Source organism: Pseudorca crassidens, chromosome 5, assembly GCF_039906515.1.
Source record: "Pseudorca crassidens isolate mPseCra1 chromosome 5, mPseCra1.hap1, whole genome shotgun sequence".
Lineage (NCBI taxonomy): Eukaryota > Metazoa > Chordata > Mammalia > Artiodactyla > Delphinidae > Pseudorca > Pseudorca crassidens.
In genome coordinates this window covers 67124002-67149343 of record NC_090300.1, presented here as the reverse complement: position 1 = coordinate 67149343, position 25342 = coordinate 67124002, and the positions used below count along the sequence as shown (strand labels likewise).

General features: G+C 50.7%; 2 long non-coding RNA genes across 3 annotated transcripts in view; one reads left to right on the top strand and one right to left on the bottom strand.

Moving 5' to 3' along the window:
* The window catches only part of LOC137224991 (uncharacterized), a 56580-nt gene that overhangs the window by 12778 nt on the left and 18460 nt on the right, over nt 1-25342 (bottom strand). Inside the window, exons 2-3 of one of the 2 annotated variants that reach the window (XR_010943627.1) lie at nt 17616-17803; nt 10276-10406 (exon numbers count right to left, since the gene is read on the bottom strand). This is a non-coding gene — a long non-coding RNA (uncharacterized lncRNA). The remainder of the gene's footprint in view (nt 1-10275; nt 10407-17615; nt 17804-25342) is intronic. The other variant, XR_010943628.1, reaches the window with a different exon arrangement.
* Nucleotides 17624-24671, top strand: LOC137224992 (uncharacterized). The gene is made up of 3 exons (XR_010943630.1): nt 17624-17743; nt 23627-23736; nt 24346-24671. It is a non-coding gene; the product is annotated as an uncharacterized lncRNA (long non-coding RNA).

Sequence of the window (25342 nt, the reverse complement as noted above, 5' to 3'; positions counted from 1 at the left end):
TAGCTACATTAGCCCCTCTATATATGTTCTTGGATTTTTTTTTTTTTTTTTTTTTTTTTTTTTGGTGGTATGCGGGCCTCTCACTGTTGTGGCCTCTCCTGTTGCAGAGCACAGGCTCTGGACGCGCAGGCCCAGCGGCCATGGCTCACGGGCCCAGCTGCTCTGCGGCATGTGGGATCTTCCCGGACCAGGGCATGAACCCATGTCCCCTGCATCGGCAGGCGGATTCTGAACTACTGCGCCACCAGGGAAGCCCTGTTCTTGGATTTTTTTTATCATGCATTGGTTACTCTTTCATTCATTTGACATTTATTGGGCATTTACTATTTGTCTGATGTTGTACGAGGCCCTGGGGATGACTATGACCAAATCCTTGTCCTGAGAAACTCACAGAAAATTAAGAGGGTCAAATATATGTGCAGATGACACTAGGGTCTTGTGGTAAGTGTCATAGTGGGGGCATGTATACTAAGCACTCTAGATCACAGCCTGTGGAGTGACTAACACTGATTTTGGCAGTCAAGGGTCTTAAATCCAACTGGGTAAGCCCTGGCTGAGCCCATGCTGGGTGCCAGCATGGTTCTAGGCATAGGGGATTCAGGATGAAGAAGACAACACCTCTATCCTCAAGGACTGCAGGGTCCAGCGGGGAAGACAGACAAGAGGACGTGAGGCTCATACCAGGTGGAGTGTGCCTGTGTGCCCAGGGTGCTGTCGTGCAAGGGGGGACAGCTAAGGATGGGGGCAAGGAAGGCTTCCTGGAGGAGGTGACATCTAAGACTTGAAGGACAAGTAGGAATTGGCTAAACAAAGGAGGGATGGAAGATCTGTCCAGGTTGAGGGAAACAGTGCAAGGTCCGGGAGGAGTTAGACCAGGTAGAAGGCTCTACCGGTAGTTCTGGATGGTTGGATGCATATGCACGAGGCTCTGAGCTTCTAGCAAGCTCTCCTTTGCTCCTCTGTCTCCCTGCAACATCCTTTCTCCAGTCAGACCCCTCCGTCCCAGCTCCAGGGCTGCCTCATCCCAGAGGCTTCGGCGCCTCTGCTGTCTGCCCTAGCTCGGGAGCCACGTGGCTCGGGCTCTTCCTAAGGGCTGGGGAAGCTGTGGAAGGAGAGCGGGGAGGTGGGTTCTTAGGCTGAGCTGGAAAAAGGAAAGAATTCCCCCACCCCTGGCTCCCCACGCAAGGACACTGAGTGATGGCCAGAGTTGGCCTTGGTTGTGGTCAGTCTGTGGTAACAGCTGCTAGATATCAGGAAAGAACCTGCTTCCTCAGCTTAAGCCTCCCCACGCCCAGGCCCTCGGCTTCTGCCAAATCAGTGCCCGCTAATTTGGTCAAGGTGAAGTTCTCCTCCCCTTCCTGGTGTTTGGCCGCCCAGCCAGCAGGCGGCAGGGACGCCCAGCGCACCCCATATCCACTGGGGCACAGGCATGCGGCCAGCATGCTGATTCCCACACCTGCACACTCACACACACATACACGTGAACTCACAGTACCCACGCTCACACACGGACTCTCACAATACTTACTTACACATCTGCTCATCCACACACACGCTCGCATGCCCTCGCACACCCGAAGGGCCTGGCTTGCCTCTGTTCCGTAAGTTCCCTTTGAACAGGATCAGCCCCTTGGAAGGTTCTGGGCCTCCAGCCCAGGGATGTGAAGCCCTGGGCCAGAGAACCCCAGTATCTCTCACTGAGAGGGTACCAAAGGGTTAAGAGAGAACATTTCCAGGGAGTTTGCCTCTTAATCAACACAGTTAATTCTTTTCCTTTTACAAACATAAATTCTTGGCAGTCAGTAACCAAGAAAGAAACGGGTAAGAAAAAAATCTTAACCCAACATTAGTCAAATCTTTGCCTCTTCCTTTTTTTTTTTTTTTCCCCCCTCAAGTTAAAACCCAGGGGAATTCAAAGCACTGAGAGAAATCCCGGCCCAGATGGAATGTTTTTGCTAATATATGTCTGCAAGTTATTTAAATGTATGTTTAAGTGTACATGTATGTGAGTGTGTGTGTGTGTGTGTGTGAGAGAGAGAGAGAGGGAGGGAGGGAATATGAAAGCAAGCAAGGATGGCTGATGGGGGGGTGGTGTGTGTGTGTGACTAGAGCAGACAGCAGAACAGAGGAGTCACCAGAGGCTCTGCCTGAGTCCCAGCTGTCCTCCAGTCCCGACTCTCCCATCTAGACCTGATGCAGGACAAGGCCATTTCCTAGGACAGTCCTTGTCCTTCAACCTAGGGTCTCCTGGGACCATAGCCCCTGTCCCTGCCCCTCAGCCCCAGGATGCCCTGGGTGACACTTTCTGCCAGGGGTAGATAACCCATCCACCATACACTCTTGTCCCTTTTTGCTGCTTAGCCAGAGATTTGGGGCTGGAGTTTCCAGGCCTGGAGGAGAGGGACAGTTAAGAGGACCAAGCCCTGCCCCCATCACAAGAGCACCCCACACACATGCTGTGGTCCTTCCTGGACTGGAAATCTGGGCTGAGGCTCTGTTCCTGGCCTCTTGCTGTCTCCTCTCAGAGCTCTCCCATGATCTTCAGAACCCCCTGGTAGCTCCTCTCTGCTTTGACACTCACCTCCTCAGAATTCCCCTGGATGACAGGCCTGACCCTCGCCCACAGACTCCGCCTCAGCAAGGCTCCCCACCTCCACCCCCAGAAGCAGTCCCAGCCAGGCTCAGGGTGCAGGGGCTTTGTGGACAACCCCTCGCCGCCCACCCCCGACCTGCCCTCTCTCCTCTGCTCCCTCCTGAGCTGGCTTTAACTCTTTTCATCTTTCCTCTGAAATCACTCCTCTCGCCCCGTATTCAGCTGTCTGGGTTCCAACTTCCTGATTTCCAGGGGGAGATTAAACAGCTTTCTCCATCTAAAGGCACTTTGGATGCCTGGGCCACCCCGTGGGCTGGCCAGACCTCTCTCTGGCGAGGGGCCTGCTCTCACTCTTCTGAGCCCTGGCCCACCCTGAGTCCTAGGCCTTCCACAAGGAACTTCCCATGCCCCTAGCCTGCCCTGGCCCCCAGAGATTCCAGCCCTCCCATCGCTTCCCCTTCACACAGAGGCCCCTCAGCTTCTCCAGCCAGGCCCAGAGCCCAGAGTCCACAACCTCCTCTATCACCAGCTTTTGGAAAAGGAGAGGTGGGGGTAGGGAGGGGGCAGTGCTCAGGGTCTGGAATCTGCAGAGAGAGTCCTCACTCTGCTTACCCACCCCTCCCTTTCTCCTCTGGCTTCTCTGTTCTTCCCACCCACTCTTGCCCTCAGAAGCCCTTTTTCTGAGAACATGGACATCCGTGGTCTCCCCTAGCTGACAAAGGGCTGACTGACCAGCTTTCAACTCCCTGAGAGTGTGTCCCCTACCCTGTTCGTCTTCTGGAGCCACCTCAGGGTCTGGTGCTCAGCTGAGCACTGGCTTGAGACAGAGCACAACGGGGTTAGGGGCACGGCTGAGTGGGAGGGGCTGCTGGAGAGGAGGACAGAAAGAGAGTCCGAGGGAAAGTAAAATGGAGTTGTGAATTACGTACCATTTGAGCCTGCCTGATATGTAGCTAGGGCATAGCGGTGAAGCTTAGATCTGACTTTTCAGCAAGGAAGAAATAGTTGCCTAGAAAGGAATCCCTGAGACAGAGAGAGGGAAAGGAGACATTCTATGGGAAGCATCCAGGGACGCCACCTGGTCAGAGCTTCAGTTTTCTTCTGAAATGATCTGGGGCCTTGGGACCCTCGCTTCCTAAGGCCTGAGATGCCAGGAGGACTCTTGGGTCCATATTGGTCTGTGGGCTTCAGAGAGTCCACAAATTCCCTGACATCATATGAAAAGTCTCGTGGGCATGAACAGTACCATGAGGGGAGAACCTCCACGGCCTTAATCATGTCCTCAAAAGGGTATCTCACCCCCAAGAAGTTAACAACCACTGGATTAGAGGTTAACACGAAGGTGATACTTGAAGCCGGACAGACTGACACAAAAGACAGGGCCAGCGTGGAGCTAGATGACCTCTGGCTGAACCAAGCGGAGAGTCAGGCCCAGGCAGTAACGTGAGTCTCAGGAGCTGACCTGCACTTCTAGATGTGTGTGTAGGGGCAGGGAGGGGTTCCAGAGATGACCCGGGTGCCTGGAGACCCCATCTTAAAGCAGATCTCTGCCAGGTGAAATCCTACGGCTCACATGACTCCTTCGCTGGACTCAGCTGTTTGCAGGCTTTATCTGCTGGGAACTGGCAAGTACTAGCTAGTGAGATGGTACAGGTGACCCAAAGAGTCCTAGGTCTCCATGGGAGCACCAGTGAAAAGTGCACAGAAGCATCTGAGCCCATAAGTTTCACAATGTGTACCAAGTTCATCCGTCTCAGAGTAAAACTAGAGTCCACTCTTCAAGGGGCTGTGTGTGTATCCAGCACCAAGTCAGAAGAATCAGAAAAAGAGAGGGGAAGGGCATCAATGCCAAGGAGACAATTTGGAGGTAACAACAGTTGTTTAGCAAAAACATCCATTAGCCCAACCCCACGCTAGCCGGACTACGCACTAACCAAGCTGCTGGACCTCTCTGGGTCACGGGTCCCTCTTCTGTGAAATGATGAGGTTGGGCTGGAGGGTCTCTGAGGGTACCTTCAGTGCCGCCACCTCAGGTTTTAAGAAATGTCTCCTCTGTCCCCTCCCTGGAAGTCTCATTGGGGGGAGCTGGAGATTATCCAAAAGCCAAGGGAGTTTTCCCACCCTGCCCCTGCCTGCTCCCCAAGATCACCCACCCAGGGCCTACACATGGCGCCCTCCTCCCACAGTGTCACTTTCCCTACAAAAGAGGCTGTGGGAACAAGAGGGGGTCCCTCTTTGGTTTTTATTTCCTTGCCTGCTTGCCTTCTTGCTCAGATCGAGTGCATTTGGAGGACAGGAAGTGGGGAGGCTGGCTGGGACAGGTGAGCAAGGAACATCCTGGACCTGGGGTGTCAGCTGCTCTCCAGCCGGAAGGTGGGGGTGGCAGGCTGTGAACTCTCCCTGGGCCCTGGGAGGACAGACACACTGCCAGTGCCGCACTAGACAACCCCTCAAGCTCCCTTTCTAGAGCCTCATAGCTCTAGAATGCTTTCTTCTACCCAAGGCATGTCTGTGTGGTTTGTAAGTGTGTGTCTATAGCTGCGTGTGTAAACATAGCTAGACGGATACGAATCAGGCTTTATGAGGTGGTGGCACTGCGTCTGCCTGTGGCAGCCAAGCCGCTGCCAGGGCTTCCAAGAGGGCAGCTCCCCTGTCTCTCCCCACAGGTCTCCCCCGTCACATCCGCCTGTGACTCCTTTTCCCCCGACTCCCCAGCATCAAGCTGTCATTGCCAACTCCTCCCTCATTTTTCCTCCCCACAGCCAGGCTGTTGCTATATCCTCACTTCTTCCTCCACAGCAACTCTGAGATCTGTTTCTTTCTTGGTGTCCGCCCCCTCCATCAGCATCCCCCTCTTGTGTCCCCGACTCTCCTGCTTGATGTTTTTTTTTTTTTGCTTCTCACCCTCTCTGACTTTGTGCTTTGCCTGTGCTTTGTCCATCTGTCTATCCCTCTCCGTCCATGCTTGTTTTGTGTGCAGCCCTGTCTCCCCTGTCTGAATCCCTGCCTGCCTCCCTCTCAGTTGGCCTCGTACCCTCTGGTTGGTTGTGTGTGTTTGTCTCTTTACCTCTCCACTCTGTCTCTCAACAAGTCACAGCCAGAAACTCCTTGGGAAGCAGTGTCTTGAGCCTCCTTCTTCTTTCTAACCTCACTGTCAAGCTGACTCCTTACCTGGCCTGGCCTCTGAGCAGAGCAGAGGCAACACAGTGCAGGGACGGACCTCCTCGGCCTGCGAGAGCCAGTGGGCCATGGGAAGAGCAGCTGGGCTGGAGGAGCCAGTGATGCAGCCCTGCCTGTTACTAAAACAAGTGGCAGGCCTGGCTCATTTGCATGTCGGGTCTCTTTTACATAAATCTGCATGTCAAGCTGGAGGCCCAGGAGCCAGGTAATGCAAAATGATGCAAAATAAATTAATCAGTGTGCCCTTCTGCAGGTGCAAGCCAGCCCTATCTTCCAACTGACAGAGCAAACCCAGAAGGGCTCGTGTCCTTACAGGGTAGGGGGAAGGGTGGGGGGGGGGCAGGAGCAGGGCTCTGGCCTGGAGCTGGCAAGCAGCCACTCCAGCTCAGGCTGTGGAAGCCTCAAGGGGCAGCTTGCCCTCTAGCCTGGCTCCACGGTGGCCCTGAGAGACAGGATGGGCCCCCATGGCTGGAGAGAGCTGGGAAGCCAGTCAGCCTGGACCACGGCCTCATCCAGGCTCTGGAGACTCAGACTCCGGAGCTGGGAGAGGGTGGATTTAGGGATCTCCTCATCCAGTGGGGAAACTGAGGTACAGGGAGTAGGGGAGGGACCTTTCCAAGGTTACCCAGCTCTCTATGGCAGGGCCCAGCACAGAAGTCTGGCATTTGGAAGCACTGCCCCTGTGCTAACCTCCTTGGGGTGCTCTAATCACCTTGGGGTGCCCTCCAGAGCTCCCTGACCCAGACCTGGGTCCTATTCCCCCTCCAGGAAAAGGCGGCGTGGGAAAGAGATAGTAGCCATTCTCCCTCTACAATCTCTAGCCTCTGCAAAGTGTGACGTCTCGGCTCCCCTCTGGATTGGGAAGTGGTTCCTGAAGCCCCAAGGATTCTGAGAGGCCCCTTCATGTGAGAGGGGAATGGGGAGGAGGGTCCCCAGCATCAGACCCTGCCCCAGGCCCAGCTCTGTGTCCCCTCTGACAGGCAAAGGCAAACTAGCTGTGGGACCCCAAACACTCCCAAAGATCTCACACCCTCTCCAAACACAACTCACAGTTTGTTTAAAGGGACCCACAGCAAATCACGTCTGTGCCAACTAGGACTGCTCTAGTTCTCCTCTGCTGCAGGAAGCTGGCCAACCCAGCTCCATCCCGCTCCGGAGAGTGCGGGCTAACGGTGGGGGTGGCGTCTCAGGGGGCAGGGCACCCGGTGGTTAGGAACAATGAGCCACATCTCTGCTTGGGTGGTCGTGCTACCACTTACCAGCTGTGTGACCCAGGGCAAGACACCTGGCCTCTCTGACCGGAGCTCTCTCATCTACAAAATATGGGTGGTGAGCATTCCTACCCAGCGGGGTTACTGTGAGGCTTAAATGAGACAAAGCCCGCACAGCACCGGGCACAGGGCCTGGCACAGAGGAAGCATCTATAAATGGTAGCCATTATTATTACTCTTGCAAATATGGGTACCACAACCAGGCCAGCCTAGGTCAGAAGAAGGGGATGGGAAGCAGAAATAAGTCCAGGTGGGGTCTCTCTCCCACTGCCCTTTCTCCTCCCATCACCTTCTTCTGTCCCCCGCCCTCCAATCTAGTCTCCACATTTGCACCAGAGGGGAAGTACTAAGACACACATATCGTCATGCCATTTCCTTGCTTTAACTCCTTTCTGGCTCCCTATTGCTCTTAGGATAAAGCCCACGCTCCTTGACATGGTCTTACAAGACCTTTTGTAATCTGGCTCCTGCTTATCTCTGAGCCTCATCTCTCAGCCTCTTGTAACCTAAGCTTCGGGACCACAGTGACTCAGACACACATGTTGGCGCTCACCTCCAGGCGTCTGCATGGGCTGCTTCCAGACCCCAGCTACTCACCTCCTCTATAGTTAGCTTAGAAGTTGCTTCCTCCAGAACACTCCCCCACTCCTGGCTGAGGATGGATAGAAAAGGGCTTACAGAGATCCTCGTCCCAGGAGATTTTTCTGAGAGGTCCCAGAAGTAGGGATGTCTAAGATCACCTAGTCCAGCTTCTCCTTTGGCAGAAGAGAAACTCGGGCCCCAGAGGGAGGAGGCTTCCTCCAGGTTCCCCCCACCCCCTCTCCACACTAGCACAAGAGGAAACCAGTGACCCCTCCTCTGACACCAAGCGTGACCTCTCATTCTAATTCCTTTGCATTTAATCATTTAATCACCTCTCCCAGGGATAATGAATTCCAAGCCCCAGGAGAGCCCATAAGGCTGTGTGTATTTTGGGGCCAGGGCTGTTTTAGAGCACCCCTCAACCATTCCCATGGTGTCACTATCTCCTCTTCCCTCTTTATCAGATTCTGGCCTGCCTCCTCTGCCAGGTGAGCAGAGCTTGTGACCAGGGGACAGAGGGGCAAAGGGGGCTTGCTGGGGAGCTGTCAATTCAAAGGGTAGCCAAGTGAGAACAGGTCAAGGCCACCACTGCAGCGTGGAAAGCAAACAGGTTCTGGAATCAGGAAACCTGAGTTCAAGTCCCACTTGCTAGCCGTGTGAAAGGGCAATTAGTTAACCTCTCTGTACCTCAGTCTCTTCAACTGTAAAATGGGGGTAACAATAGCTCTCTCACCAGGCTGTCGTGAGGGTCAAGTGAGGTGACATATGGGAAAGTACCTCCTAAACAGTTCAACACTCAACATGCCTTCTTCTTAACGAGCCAAACGAACGAGCGCAGGAAGGTTCTGACCAGGAGCCAGGCTCCCATGCCCAGAGTTGACTGCTAACTCAGCCCCCTGCTCCCGCCCCCATTCTGTACCTAATCTATTATGGACTGAAAGGTGTTGGCCTTATAAGTATGTGTTCCTCATGGCCAGACTTTCCTGAGTGTTATCAGCCTGGCTGATAAGATAATCTTGCCCTGTAGGGCAAGCTCCGGCACCTGGCGTTCTGCATTGCAGGTGACCTCACAGGCTTAACTTTTTAATACCTAGCAAGTCAAGACAGAGGCTCTCAGCTTACAGGCTGGAAGGGGAGGGGCCGGCTAAGGGGGCCTCCGAAATTAATTCTCTTTGTTCCTGAGTCTGATGTCTGGAATTGACCGAAGACTCCAAGTTAACACCTTTCATGCCAGATGGTGACTGGGTCTCTACTGGCTCCACTGAGCTCAGAACCAAAATGGTTTCGAAAAGACTTGAAGTGAGCGCCCTTCTCCTTTAGTTAAGTGCAAAATCTCCATATCTATTTCAGCCTTTGAAAAGTGAAACCCGGGAAGGCAGCTTCCCCAGGCAGAGAAGAGAGGTCTGCAGAATTAATAATCCATCTCGATTTTTCCTGTGTAATTTAATAAGTTGACCAAGCTTATCAGGGGGGACCTGGGCTGCCTTTAGCCACTGTGCGAGCCGGGCTCACGCTGTTGCCTCACTTTTCCACATTAGAGCGGTTGACCAGCCAGGTGAGGTGAGTCAGGGTTAAGGTGAAGAGCTGGGACCCATCTCACCTTGTTTGGGCATCCGTTACCATTTGGCGACACATCCCTCCTCGCTCAAACGTTCTAGCCGGGTCCTCAGAGTCCTAGATGTAAGCCTGAACCACATCTGCCCTCCTGGGCTCTGAGCCTTGGGCCCCACAAGGCCCCCCGCTGCCTCCCACCTCTCCCAGCCTCAGGGCGGATGCACCTGAGCAAGGTATTGTGACTGGCTGGTATTTAAAGAAGAAGGAGGAGGGAGGAGGGGAAGGGGAGGGGCTTTTCTGGGACGGCCCCAGCCCTGTACCTCCCAGAAGAAAGGCAACTGCCTGGACTAGCTGCATCCGACCCCCAGCAGACCCTTCTCCCCACCCTCCCTTCCACCCCATTTCTCTCCCTCCTCTGCCGGCCAGAGGGCCACCCCAGGGCTGCTTCTCCAGAATCCCTGGAAAGAATGCCTTGGAACCCAGTGTGGGAAGCACTACTCTGGACGGTCATCTCGTTTTGGAGCTGCCACTCGTCTCCACAAGAAGCACTCGGGAGGGGGAGGACACCCGTATAGAATATTTTTCCAAATAAGCAGGAGGGGATTCAGAGATCAATGAGTCCATCCCCTCTTTTCCACATATGGATAGACTGAGGCTCAAGGAGGAAAAGTGGTCTGTCCAATGAGCTCTCACCACTGAGGCAGGGCCAGTGGGCCTTCGCTGGGGTCTTGCTAGTGGGGGGCATGTATCACAGTCTAGGGGCTCTGGAGTCAGAGGGACCTGAGTTCAAATTTCGACTCAACTGTGAGACTTGGCCACATCGTTTGTAGAATGGGATAACAGTAACCACCTCCCAGGGTCTATAAATGAGATAACAGATGTTACAGGCCCGATATGTATTACTCTACAACTTAAGCTCCTTGAAGGCAGGGGTTGGTTTCATTTACTGCTGTATCCTCAGAGCCTAAAACATGCCCTGCCCGGAGTAGCACTGAGTAAATGCATGTTGAATGAATGAATGCAGCATATGGTTCTTATTATCACTCTTATCCTCACTATTATTGCCCAGAGTATTTTCTTGTTCACTTCAGTCACCTTTTCTTTTCTTCTCCTGGACTCCTTTCTCTGTTTGCTCCTTGTATCGGTGTGTACAGGGTCACTCCTGCGCACACGCACCTTCACACCTGCACGTCCCCAGGCTGTGCTGTCTCTCTGCCTCTTCTAACCTGCAGGGGGAGAGGGAGAACCGTGAGGCTGAATCCAAACCCTCGCTTTCCTACCCAACCCACCCCCCACTCAGTGTTCAAATTGCTGCTCCCCTTCATATATCTGAAATCTTGGCCACCCTCCTCTAAGATACTTAGTGCTGCTTAATAAGTCAGGGGTGGTGAAAAAAAAAAAATCCCACCAGTATTTTTTCCTTTCCAAGGAAGGCTGCCCACTCGTTTTTGTTTTGTCTGATTCAAAACTGACTGATGCAATTCCCTTCTGCTCTGACAAATAGGGACCCTCAGCAAAGAAGGAAACAGAGCCAAAGTGAAAAGAGAAAGGGTCAGAGGCTTTCTGGAGATTTATGAAGTTCCCATTCGAGCACAGGCAGCTGGACAGTGCTCTCTTAGGTTCAGGCCTTGAGTTTCAGGAAAACAGAAAGACTCTGAGACGCGCCTTCATTTGAGTCATTTGGGTGGAGTTGATGTTTTTATCTTTGTTATCTTCCTATTTCCCTCTCCTGTGAGCTGAGAGCTGTGCTCAGCGAGTGGGAATGCCTGCTTTCTTCTGCCTTTGGGGTCCAGGACACTGGGGCAAAATACCAAGAGGTGATCCTTCCATTCTTCTCAAATCCCATCTCACTCCTTTTATCCCACTCCTGAGTTTAGAGTTTTAATTCATTTCGAATCTGTGATCGTCTTGAGAGGAAAACGTGTAGGAAATCGATAGACTAGACTAGATTGTAATATGACATAAATAACTCAACCCTACAAATTAACACAGGCCCACAAGCCTACACCTGAAAGAATCAGACCACAAGCAAATAAAAATTTGCCTAATAATAGAAAATAATCACAATAAGTAAGCCCTATGGCCTTTAACTGGATTGGCGTGACTGAAAGATAAATTGTGAGTGAAATACTCAATCCAGACCAACTCTGTAGGGGTTGGTTTGTTTATGTACTCCCTTAATGTATATGACTTAAAAAACAGATTCCATTTACTTTCATCTTCTTTTTAGTGACTTAACTGAACAAGGGTCTCAGTTACTAAAGTAATGGAAATGTTGGCTCTGTACAGATAAGTGGTTTCCATCCTTTTGAGGGGGGCCATCCCCGTTTGTCTGAGCTCCGCTCTTACTGGGCACAGGGCCCGATGCTGCGTGAGTGTCCAACTCCCTGCAACCTGGCCAAGCAGGGAGCCCAGGTGGGGTTGTCCACCTAGTGGGGCTCCAATGAGCTGAGGCAGGTAACAGGAGTGTCTCTTGCATTGATTACAGGCCCTTTGAGTGTAAAGGAGGTACCTCCTGAGTTGAGAGTGGGTCTTGTGCATCAAGTCCAGTAGACGGACAAATCAGGTCTGTTATAGACTGGAGGTTCATGTAAGCCGAAATGTGATGGTATCAGGAGGTGGGGTCTTTAGGAGGTGATTGGGTCACAAGGATGGAGCCTCATGAGTGGGATTCGTGCCCTTCTAAAAGAGACCCACTGGAAAAAAAAAAAGAGACCCAGAGGGCTCTCTCACCCCTTCTGCCAGGTGGGGACACAGTAAGACAATGATGGTCTATGAATTAGGAAATGGGATTTCACCAGATGCCGAATCAGTTGGCACTTTGATCTTGGACTTTCCAGCCTCCAGAAGTATGAGAAATAAATGTTTGCTGTTGAAGCCACACAGTCTATGGTATTTTTGTTATAGCAGCCTGAATGGACTAAGCAGTGCATTGTGGAAGCAAGAAAGAGTCTGAGGTGGGCATCAGGGCTGGAGTGTGGAGCAGGGAGGCATAGGGCTGAGGACGTTCTTGCCTAGCCTGGGCCCTTAGCCCCAAGAAGCATGCCTCTGCCTTGGCCACCGAAGACACATGAAAAACCCTGGCTGCCCATCAGTTCAGCGTCTACTGCTCTGTCTGCCCCAGACATTGGCTCCCACTTGGTCCCAGTTCAGCTTTACTGGCTTGTCCTAAGTGGACTTGGCAACCTGGTTCCATTTCTCCTTCATAACTGTCTTGGAAGTCCCATAAGTCTCAGCCACCAATAATTACCCCCCAGGCACCAAAATCGACCTCCTCCCTGCATCTGCATCCAACCCAGGTGTCTGGGTCACCACAGCGCACCACACTCCTGGGGGGGGGGGGGGGGCGGGGCGCAGCATGTGGAGAAGAGATGGGAACTAGAGAATACTGTGTCAAAATGGGCAAGGAGAAGAACAATTTGGGTGAATATTAGAAAGAGCTAAAAATATACTCCTGTGGTGCGGGGTGTGAGTGGGCTGGGGAGCAAGACTGCGACATTAAATTGATTTCCAACACCCTTTGGCATAATCAGAGACCCCCCTTCTGTGAACCCCAATGAGGTGGCCTCAGTTTGATTCCTTTGGCTTTTAGGTGTGACCTCTAAGGAATGACAGAAGAGAATGGCTGTTCAAGCTGAGAAAAATTTATTCAAACTCCAGGCAGGGTGCTAAAGCTCTTTTTTTTTTTCTGTTAGCTCTGTCTTTGCTCCAAGAATGTCTTCTTTTTTACTTCTGGAGCTCTTAATGCTTACAGCAACCTCCTGGCTTTTTGTGGTCTGGGAGTCCTGTTTGTCTCCTCACAGTGGTCCTTGCTTCTGTTTCACAACATCCTCCCTTTCAACGCTCAGTACTGGTCGGCAGAGGGTATATAGGAAACAATCAGATCTATGAACCAAGCTATCAATATTTGCCTTCCTGCCTCATCGTGGGTCACAGGCTCTGATGCAGCAATGATGCTGGGTGAGTCTTTACCCAATTACCCAGATACTCACACTCCCAGAAAGTGTACAACACTAGTCACCCCTTTTGATCCAAAACCAAAATGTATTTTTGGAATCACTCTAGCTTTACCTCATCTTCCTCCACAAACCTAACCTTGGAAATTTTCCTAGTTGGCTTAAAAAAAGTTAATGACCGCCTGAATGGGAACACAGATAGCATATTTATCAAAATTTCAGATGATACAAAATCAGGTAGGGAATCACTAAATGGGTAAAAGAGTAAGGTTCCAAGTCAACCTTGATAGGTTGGACAAGGAACTGAATTTAACAAGATGAAATTTACTACCCTTGGGCTCAAAACAAAACCAAACAAAAACCCAGCATGGCAGTACAATTTCAGAATTTGGAAGATGGAGCTAAAAGAGTCACACGTTGGTTGCAAGATCAGTATGAGTCAAGGGTATAATGTGACTCTCAAAGCACCTAAGGCGAGTTTAGGCTGCATCACTAGAAGGGTAGAGTGCAAAAGAAAGAGATGGAGGAAGTGGTCCTGCTCTTCTCAGAGCTCCTGGACCACACCTGACGTGTGTTTCCTTCTGACACCACTCTAGGATGAACACTGACAAACGATTATGCATCTGAGGGGTCGAAACAGGAAGACAGAGAATCTGGAAATTATAACTAATGAGGACTACATAAGAACTAAGGAAGTTTAACCCCAAAGAGGAAAAAAGATTTAAGGGGGCATGAAAGCTGTTTTCAAGTACTTTAAGGCCTATCTCCTATACAAAAGGGAGACATCTTTTTCTTTTTTTTCTTCCCCAGTTCTAGAAGACTAAGGTAGCTTCATACGAATAAGTTACAGGGAGCTAAATTTCAGTCCAGCCCGAGGAAGAACTTCCTTTTTTAAAAAAATATTTATTTATTTATTTGGTTGCACCAGGTCTTAGTTGTGGCAGGTGGGCTCCTTTAGTTGCGGCTCAAGAGTTCCCTAGTTGCGGCTCACCAGCTCTTTAGTTGCGGCATGTGAACTCTTAGTTGCAGCATGCGTGTGGGATCTAGTTCCCTGACCGGGGATTGAAACCGGGCCCCCTGCATTAGGAGCACAGAGTTTTAATCACTGCGCCACCAGGGAAGTCCCAGTACTTTCTTTTGTAACAGTGAGAACTGTGCAAACCTAGAAAGATCTGCCTAATGAGGTAATGAGTTCCTTGTCACTAGAGATATTCAGGGAAAATGCTTGAGGATCACATATGAGGGATGTTGCAGAGAGAATTCTTGTATTCTTCAGAGGATTAGATCAGATGACCTTTAAGGATGCTTTCAACTCACAGATATTCCGATTTTCAGGATTGCTATTATAATTTATTATACTATTACTTATATGAAAATATCTAATTCCCTTTGGTAAAGTAATAAAGGTGCTGAATTTTAGAAATATTTCCCAGTTCTTTTCACACTCAGTTTCAATTTCAGATAAAGAGCACAGTGGAGACAACTGCCTAGGTTCAAACCTGGCTCTGTTACTTATTAGCTGTGTGACCTTGGGCAAGTCACTTAACCTCTCTGGGCCTCAATTTCCTCATCTATGAAATAGGAATAATAATAGTACCTGCTTCATAGGGATGTTATGAAGATTAAATAAATTAGTATTTGAGAAGAACTCAGAACACTGCCAGCATATAGTAAGTATTATAAATGTGTTTGTTAAATTAAAAATAATGTAAAATTGCTGAAAATAAAGAACAGGAATGGTCACAAATTTAACAAATGGTCAAGGATGTCCTCCTCCTTTACCAACTCATCACTACCAACTCATCACTACCAACTCATCTTGGCTGTGAAATAGCCAAGAACCCAGAGGAGGCAAAAAAAAAAAAGAATGCAAAAATCACCCAGGCTCCCTAAGCTCTCAAGGGGGAAGCAAAAGCTTCCTGCTATTGGTTTACCATAACCTCTGAAAAGGGTTATGTGTTTAACGACACCAGCTTATCCCTACCCACCCCCCCGCCCCCACCCCTCCTCTCTCTTCTTGGAGTTGCTAGGAGGCCAGGGGTGTGCTGCATTGTAATAAAGCAGTGTCGGGGGAGGGCAGGGGCCAGAGCATGTTAGATATATAGGGCCTGTCCACGGGAGCTTAATATCCTCTTACTGGAATAACTATTGTCCCAGCTTCTCAACAAATACCAACCATCATTAATAAAAGGACTAATAAAAGCATTTATTGAGCTCAGGCAATAGCCTCTCTTTTTCTAGCTCCAGGGCCTTGGCAGACGGCAGCTGCTGAGGATAAGGGCTGGAAAAGTAAGACTCCCACTGCAACCCAGAGATCAGTCCCTGCCCCAGCCCCGATCCAGTACCCTCCCCAAGGGCTGGGCAGCCAGAGCAGTGGGAGACTGGGGCATCACTGAGGCATCAGACCCCAGGGTGCTTTTTAATCATAAATAAGAAAAGATTGTCTTATTATGATGTTTTTTCAAGAAGCTTAAAGCACTTCACCTTGCAAGATGATTATTTCCATTTTACTGAGGGGAAAATGAAGACACAGAGGGATTTAGGGGCTCACTCAGCCATATGATGTCTGGCATCCTGGCCAGAACTAAGCCTAGAACCTGGTGTTCCTGACTCCCAAATCCAGGACCATTTTGGAATTTTAAAAAGGGCGAGGCTATATCTATCTCTGTCCAGCCTCTGATAGGGGATCAGTGAACGCTGTGATCATCATGATTGCTTCTCTAAATTATTATAGTTGTTATTATAATAACTAGTGGGTAGAGTTGAGTGGGTGGTAGATACCAGATAATTACGACCCCAGAATTAAAGTGTTGAATCTTTACTTTTCCACAGCTGCTCAGAGATGAAAATGAAAGCTGGCTTCCAGGGAACCCTGGGAAGAGCCCTAATCTTGAGATAGAGTGAATCCAGGAGGGGAAGGCAATAGAGAAAGGCCAGAAAAGGCCTAGGAAGCCAGCCTTGGAGATCCTGGGATTCCTGACTGTGGATGGCATAGCTGCGCAGGAAGCTGTGAAGGCACAGTCAATCTACCACAGTCAATCCACCAGGTTCAGATCCTGGCTCTGCCACTCCTTTGTTGTGTGACCATGAAAAAGTGACCTAACCTGTCTGAACTTTAGGTTCCTCATCTGTAAAATGGAGCTAATAATCATCCCTGCCCCCTAAGGCTGCTGTAAGTAAGGATTAGAGGAGAGGCTGTGAGAACTCAAAAAAAAAAAAAAACCTGAGCCTAGAGCTTGCCAGTAAGGAGGACCAATAATTGTGGGCCTGCGTGACTCTCCTGACATCAGGATGACATTGGGAAACAAAGTCTTCTTCTCAGGACTACCCGGGTTCAGCAGAGCATAACTTTGGCCTCAGTTTCCCCCCATTTAAGACAGGACAACAAAATCTGCGCCCTCAGCAACTCCCTGCCCCTGAGGGTTGTTAGATAGATGGAGGAGAGACACGATCCTGGGAGGAAAGGTGGGCATATAATAACAGTACCCTGGAGCTTCCCTGGTGGCGCAGTGGTTGAGAGTCCGCCTGCCGATGCAGGGGACACGGGTTCGTGCCCTGGTCCGGGAAGATCCCACATGCCGCGGAGCGGCTGGGCCCGTGAGCCATGGCCGCTGAGCCTGCGCGTCTGGAGCCTGTGCTCCGCAATGGGAGAGACCACAACAGTGAGAGGCCCGCATACCGCAAAAATTATAATAATAATAAATAAATAAATAAAACAGCACCCTGGATCTCTATTATTATTGTCATTATCCTGGCTCTGTCCAGTAAGCAGCGGGGACCTAGGTGATTCACCGTCTGCCTGCCACAGTCCTGGTCCACCTGTTGGGACTTGCCCGTCTGCCAGGATTCTTCCACCTAAGAGGCCTCCGCCTCTTTTCCGGCTCCTATTGGCAGCTTAGGGTCCTCCGTCACTGGATGCGATGGGGGCTTGAGGAGGGCATTTGGGAACAGAGTGCCCAGCTCAGAGGGGCTGGGACTCCTGCACCATTGGCTGCAGCCCTGCCTTACATCAGCAGCCACAGAGTAAGCCTAGGGTATGGGGGTGATGGAGCTAGGGCCCCTGGAGGTTATGAGGTTCAGACCAACCACTCCTAGAGAGATCACCCAGTTCCTTCAGAGGAGCCCTGGGAGTGACAGGGACCAGGGAGAGAGGGGTTCAGGCCTGGGTCTGTCCCTGTGGCAGTCCTGCTGGGTGGGATGGGGTGGAGAAAACGGTGTGAGGGGCAAGTCCCTATCCACCTCTAGGTGGTCTGCTCTGAATGGCAGAGGCCTGGCATAAGGAACTGCCTGGAAGCTGGGTAGCATCAGAGGATGGTTCTTAAACTCTGTAACCCAAATGCCTGGGTCCTAAGGACTCAACAACTGCTGGGGCTAGGGAAAGGGAACCGGGGTACTTCTGACAGCCACGAAGCACCCCCACACACACACCCAGCGCCTTGCAAGCACTCTATAAATGTGATCTGAACATCTGTGACTCACCCGCACACAGCCCTGCAGTTTCGTGGTGAGGACACAGCTAATCATAGCTGGTGTTTGCGGAGGAAGAAGGATTTTGCCACAAGCTCCATGACAGACTCTCTCCCTCCTTCTCCAGGATGGCACAGCAGGTATGACTGGCAGCCAGTTTGGCAAGGAAGAGTTTCCGCCTCCCTGAGGATTGGCCCTGCCTGTGGGAAAAACACACCCCCAGAAGAACCATTTAGGTCGGGGTTGGTTCCCTGGTTTCTGATCAGGGGTCACACCAGGAAGATCATAGCTGGAATCCCTAAGATCTATCAGTGATGTTTGTTTTGGTTTTGTTTTGGCTTGTTTACATTAGAGCTAGAAGGGACCCAATTATAGGACATATGGCTGTATCTGTCACTATAGATGAGGAAACTGAGGTCTAGAGAGGATGATGTGACTTATCCAAAGTTATTTGGAGTCTTAGACGCAGAGCTGCAGCCCCGACTCCAGATTCAGTGTTCTTTCTATGGACTCTTCTAGGTCTATTTTGAGTCCCTGAGAAACAACAGCAACAACATCAGCTACCATTCTTCGAGCGTTTAATATGTGCCAGTTACTAGATTAGGTGGTATGTACATTACATCAGGCTGGAAATGTAGACGAGGTGGGACCACATCAGAGAGATGTTTCACTTAGATCAACTGTATGTTTTCTTTCAGGTCTGAGGCACAATGATTCCGTGGCAAACATTTTCAAATTCTCAGCGGTTCAGGCTGTGCTGCTTTATCAATTGACTGAGCATTTTCTATATGCCAGCTCTCCACTGGGTCCTGGGAATCCAGAGATAAAATAGGACAGGGTTCCTCATGGTGCATAAGAATTAATGATTTACTAGAGTTACAGAAAAGGGGTCAGGAACATAGTAAAAAAAGAAAAAGGTATCCTGGGAAGATGGAGAAGACTTCCTGATACATTTAGGCAGGGTTTTGAAGGGTGAATAGGAGTTTGTTAGTGAGGCTATGAATGGGAGAGATGAAGTACATGCAGAGAAAATAGCATGTGGAAGAGCTGTAGAGTAAGTGTTATGTGTGTTTGGAAACAACAAATAGTTTGAGACAGAAAATGGAGGGATGAAGGGCAAGGTGGGAGATGATACTACAGAGGTGAGTTGAGGCCAGTCTGAGGAAGAAGGTCTAATGCCAGGGTAAGGAGGGCACCACTCCGAATTTCTGGCTTTGGAGGTCTACTTTGGAAGGACTCTGAGATTCTCATTCCTAGCTCATATATATATATATATATATATATATATATATATATATATATATATTCTATCTCTGATTTGGCCTGTCTCCCCCCCCCACCCACCTCCCTGTTAGCCTGGGCACCTGTGAGTGTGTTTGTCTACCTGGAGCGCTAATGAGGCCCTCTGGAGACTCTGACACCAACCGCCAGCTGTGATCACAACCGCCAGCTCTTCGCTTCTGCACAGGAACTTTCTCAGCGCTCCTCTGGTGTTCCCCCCATTACTGGGTGTTAGTGGAGTCTTTACCACATGGCATTCTGCTTGGTCAGATGGTCCATTCAGCGGGGCATGTGAGGAATCCCTAGCTGGGCCATGGAACCACAACAACCCCTTCCCTGTCTCTATTCTGGTCCCAGCTCCTGGCCCACCTCAAACGAGACTCTGCCCGCATCAGAACTACCTGCCCCCCAGCTCCCACCCCAGGTGTTTTCAGCCTTCCTTTCAGAACAGCATGCCTTCCCTGCTTCATCCTGGCTGGCTTTTCAGCCCATCCTGCCTGGAATACAGTGGCATTCTTAGTTCTTCCAAAGTTGAGAAAAGGAGATCCTCACCTCCATATGTATATTTATTTTTAAACTCAGATAATCATCCTGAAAGAGGTTTCCTGACAGAGGAAAGAAGATGCATTTTGGAGACTGACAGGCTCGAACCCTGCCTGTGTGAACTTTGGCAAGCCACTTCACTTCTGTGAGCTCCAGTTCCCTCATCTGTAAAATGGGGACATCAGCCCTCATTGCGCAGAGATTAAAAGAGCTAACATGCAGGATGCCAATCAAGGAAGGACTGAGTTCAGCTGAGAGACACAACAGGAAAGGACACATTCCTCTGCTTCCTCTTAGAACAAGTACCCTTAGCTTCTAGGACCTAAAAAAACATAAACCAAATGGAGTGTATTCAATCAGGGCTTCGAGCTGTTGCAGGTGACTCAGTAGTGACATGGGATAGAGCCCATCCTCCAAAAGGCCCCCCAGGCCTCTGCCAACCAGGGGAAGATGTGTCCTTCCTGTTCCAGAGGGAATGAAAGGCTCAAGCCAAAGCCGTCCTCCAAGGCCCTCAGACAAGTAGCTCCCAGGCCGACCTCTGACTGGCCCATAAGCTCCACAGTTTCATTGTTCCGCCCGGGCTGTGGGCTGCGGGGCTGGTTGGTGGAGTTGGCTTAGAGAAGGATATTTCGTATTTGGCTTTCGGAATGACTAATGAATGAGCTGTCTCCACGGCAGGAGAATTATGCCACTTAAGCAAAACCCAGCCGAGCTGGTCGGCTCAGAGATAGCTAATAGGAAATGCCTGTCAGAACACTGATGCTTCAAAGCCAAATATATTCTCACTGTGTTCTCTGTTTGCTAAGTTTACTTTATGCAAAATATAACTCAGCTGAAAATATGTAGATGGCTCACTCCTTCCCTCTGGAAGAAATGGAGACAACGAGGAGGAGGGCAGCTCCCAGCTAACCCAGCTTGTCCTGCCAAGCCTAGGAAGAGCCAGGCCCTTGCTTGGTCAAAGAGCACAGACTCAGTAGGAAGTCTGTGCCACTAATGGGCCCATAGCAACCACAGTGCTCAAAATAGAGGCAACTGCCCTCCCACCAAGCTTCCAGACAATGGGAACAGAGGGAGCGTGGGCAGCAGTGAGCACAAGTGGCCCAGCCTGCCATTTTGTGAAGTTGCAGGGGCCACAAAGGGCCCAGGTAGGCACCTGTGATTTTTGTCCTGTGGTGGTCTTACCCACCCATCCCCCCTCCTCCCAGGTGAGACACAAAGTCCTCCAACCAAGAAGCAACCAAGAAAAGTCAGTGACCTCCAGAACCCCAAACTGGCGGGAGCACCTTGGTAATGGAGTTGATGCTGAAGCAATGTATCCTGTGGGAAGAGCACTGGGTGAAGAGTCTGGACGTTTCGAAATGCCTCTTCTCACCTGCGACCTTGCAGGAAACACTCATCTCTCTGAGTTTTGGCTTTGTCATTTATAAATGGAGAGATTGGACCAGCTCAGCAATCTCTGGGGTCACAATGACCTAACACTGTCTGTTATACACGATAGGATGGAGGCAGGAGTGTGGAAATAGGACCCACTTCTCAATTCCCTGGCCCTCTCCTCTCTCAAGGATTACCAGGGGTTGCCAGGAGGAGCTGGATAAAAAGATGGGATCATCTTTCAAGAGATACCTGCGATTTCTCAATACTTGAACTGGGAAAGATCCCTGAGGCCATGATCAGGGACGTTAGTGTGAGCAGATGCCCTGCGGAGGACAAGCAAAGAGACAGGGACTCCTACAGTGTTTGTCTTGGAAACGCCTCACTACCATACGGCCATAGTCACCAAGCCACTTGGCCACAGCTCAGCCCCTCTTCCCAAACACACTGCCCAGATATGGGGTCTGGCCTTCCTCAAGAAAGGCATTTGGGTTTATTCCTTCAGGATCGCAGCAAGAGCTGGGCCTAAGAATCCTGGGGCTTCCTAGAAGGACCTGGAGAATAGGCAGCACCTACAGTGTGCCAGGCAGGATGGGAGGCAGACGGGAACTAGACCCAGCTCTGCACTCAAAGAGCTCCCATTTCATTGCAAGATGGGCACATAGGGAGGAAAAAAAGAATGCGGGAGGGTTCATCCCAGGCTGACTTTAAGCACATTGGAAGCTCAGAGAGGCAAAGCCCTCAGGCAAGCTGCTGAATGCCTCTGAGCTTTAGTCCTCATCTGTAAAATGGGGATAATGATTACCTGCCTTAGAGGACCAGCCAGACGGATGCATCTAAATGCCTAACACACCACCTGGCACGTTTTAATCATTTGATAAAAGGCAGCTATTACTGTTTATTGCCATGGCTCAATGGAGAGCTGCTCAGCAGAATGGGTTCCAGGTGAACAGAGACTCATCCACCCCTTTAGCGCTCGGGGCCAAGCCTGGGGTGTCTGGACCTCCTGGCAGGCTCTTCCTTGGCCGCCAGCCATCACTCCATTTACCCCAGTTTGCCTTTTCTTTGTGTGCAATGAACATAGGAAAGCCCTGGCTTACAGTCCTCAGCGTTGGCTTCAGAGCATGGGAGGCCTTCGGTGAGATGGGAAGAGGGGAGGGGCCGGATGTCTTAGGAGGAATCAAGTGGAACAGCAAAACCAGGGACGAAGGGCGTGGGTGTGGGACAGTGGGTCTGGGAGCAGGGGCAGCTGGGACGTCTCAGTGCCCCCCACTATGTCTTACACATGGGCCCCCGCCTTTTATTCTTAGTTGAGTGATTGATTTTGCCCTAAGTGGAGCAGAGTCCGAGTTGGGAGACGCTGGGAAATAAAGGCTGGATAATGTCTCATCAAATGGGGTGAGAGGGGTGACTGGGCCAGGTTGCAAGACAGGACCTAGGGCTTGTGGGGAGCATGCGCTCTTCGGGGGTCAGAGGGAGACAAGGGGTAGGAGTCAGTTCAGATAGACTCAGGCAGCCATCAAATGGCAGAACAGGGCAGAACCATTTAAGCAGGTCAACAGGGAGCAGGCAGCCGGCGAAAAGCCTCGGCCACAGTGCCAAGGAGGCCCTGAGGCAGGCTCGGTCAGTCACAGGGACTGGCCCCAGAACGTGAGGGTCCCAGGGCCACAGAGAAGACGTTATCACTGGTGGGTAGAAGCAGGGGAGCTACGTGATGCCCAGGAAGCCAGGCAGAGGAGCTGAGACTCGCTTGGGCCACCTTAGAAAGCCATGTAGCTATAAGAGCGGAGTGCCATAGCCCGTCGAGCTCGCAGGGGGATGGCGGGCAGTGAGAATCACACAGGGACTTCCATGCACAGGAAAGAGCAGGGGTTGGGCTGTGGAGGAAGCTAGGACAAAGGAACTGACTTGGCTGCTAGGTGGCCAGACATGCTAAGCACAGCAACCAAAGGGGTAAGTGCATGTGGCTCAGTTCAGGTCAACCCGGAAGGTTGGTCCATCAGGCAGGTGGGGTAGGGCAGCAGGAGGCCAGAGGCCGGAAGGCAGAGGCAACCAGGTTCTTGGTGGCTGGACCTCTGCTAGAAGTGGGGTGCAGCAGGGGAGTAGAGGACTGTCAGGGTCTCCTTCCCAGTCAGATGGCTTCGGCAAGAGTAATAAAGACTATGAGCTTTGGACTCAGACACACTTGCTTTGAATCCTAGCTTCCTCCCCTGAGTAGCTACTGGACATTGGAGGTGACACTTAATCTCTCAGTTTTCTTAGCTATAGAGAGAATCATAGCACCTGCTTCTTAGGAGTGGAGATTAAATAAGGTCATTTGTGGAGCTTCTGGCATATATAGATGCTCACAGAATTGCACCTGTTCTTACTATGATTATTAGCCCCTGAGATTATCAGGTTCCCCGAAAATGAGGAGGGATTTCTAGGTTTGATGGGTAGAACATGGAAGAAGCCTGGCCCCTGTGAGGAAGGGCAGTCAAGGAAAAAAATCACAAAGTCTCCAACTGCAGATAAGCCCCTGCTCAAATCCCTCTTCCACCGGTGTCTATCTGAGACCTTTTAGCAAGTGACTTAGTCTCTTCAAGCCTCAGTTTCCTCATCTGTAAAACGGAGACACCAATATCTGCCTTTTGAGGTTGCTGTGATAGTTAAATGAGACAATGTACATGGAATGCCCAACCCAGTAGGTGCTTTGTTAATAGCTACTCTATAGATGAGGCTGATATGTGAGGGACCGGAGGAAAGATGGGACCCAGGGGGCTTTTGCGGGCCCAGGGATCACCCCCAGATCTAGGGTCTACTGCAGCAGAAATACTTTCTCCCTGCAGAAGCTGAAGCAGCCAGCGATACAGGAGCTCCACAGGCATGTACCCTATAACCACACAAGCATACTCTGATTGGATTCTACCTGCCTGTACAGGACTGGCTCAGGAGCTAGGTAAGCCATGTCTGATGGTGGAGGCCAGCAGTGGCTCCAGCTTGGAGGGACCCAAGAAGAGGGAATAAGGGAGGGGCTGGTGGAGGAAAGAGAACTTTTCATTGATTCAGTAAGTAAATAAGTAAGCACTGATTGTGTACTTTCTATGGGCTGAGTCCTACAGACACCACGGTGAACAAGACAGCCGTGTCTCTGTATCCCCAAAACTGAGCCTACTGGGGGAGCAATGCAAGGGAAACTTTGGGAAGATCATTCAGTGGCTGCGTTCGGGAAATAAAGTGCAGAGCCTGTGCAGGAGTGCTTGCCGAGGTCTAGTAAGAGAGGATGAAAGCTAGGTGGTGGTCGAGGCTCCAACTGTGTCCTGGAGGGAAGGGCAGCAGACAGGCCCGGCTCTGCCCCTGACCAGCTCCTTGGCTCTGGACAAGTTAGTTTTGGGGTCTTCAGTTCCCTCCTCTGTAAGATGCGAAGAATGGTACCTGCCTCACAGGGTTTGGGTGACTATTAAATTAGGTGACACATAGAAATCTTGGCTCTCAGTAATGCTCAATAAGTGGGGACTGGTGGGCTTCCCTGGTGGTGCAGTGGTTAAGAATCCGCCTGCCAATGCAGGGGACGCAGGTTCAAGCCCTGGTCCGGGAAGATCCCACATGCCATGGAGCAACTAAGCCCGTGCACCACAACTACTGAGCCTGTGCTCTAGAGCCCGCGAGCCACAACTACTGAAGCCTGCGCGCCTAGAGCCCTTGCTCCGCAACAAGAGAAGCCACCGCAATGAGAAGCCCGCGCACCGCAATTAGAGAAAGCCCGCGTGCTACAACGAAGACCCAAATCAGCCAAAAATAAATAAATAAAATAAATTTATTTTAAAAAATAATAAGTGGGGGCTATTGTTAATAAGAACATTAATAACTAGGTGAGGGACTTCCCTGGTGGTACAGTGGTTAAGACTCCGCACTCCCAGTGCAGAGGGCCCAGGTTCGATCCCTGGTCTGGGAACTAGATCTCACATTCACGTCGCAACTAAGGAGCCCGACTGCCGCAACTAAGACCCAACACAACCAAATAAATAAATATTTTTTAAAAATTACTAGGTGAATCTAGAAGTCTCGTTGAAGGAATAAATGACAAGACTTGGTGACTGAGTGTGGGAAATATTTTAATTGAAACCCCGGGCAATTGTAAGGTGATTGAGTATCATTTGTAGGTCTGAGTTGGAATTTCCTGCTGGGAAAGAAGGTATGGACTGGGGTGGAGTGGGGAGGCTGGTCCCAGCTGAAGGAGAATTCTAAAGTCACGTCAAGCGAGGATTTACAGTTCAGTTTAGGGAAAAAAAGACTTAAGTTCAGCCTCTGGGTTAAACACTTCCACATTTATTTTCTCCTGGATTCCCACAGACAGCAGGTGGAAGACATCCCCCAGAGCCAGAGTCAGCACTGGACGCCCCTAGCCCTTGGCCCAGGTCAAAATGGGAGAAGGATCCTGGACCAAAAGCAGAGTGTGGAGTGAAATGGCTGCTCAGCTAACATCTTTCCTTCCACAGACTGAACAAAACCTCAATAAGCACACCTTTTTTTTTTTACCTTTCAAGTGGCAGGTCCTATTGTAA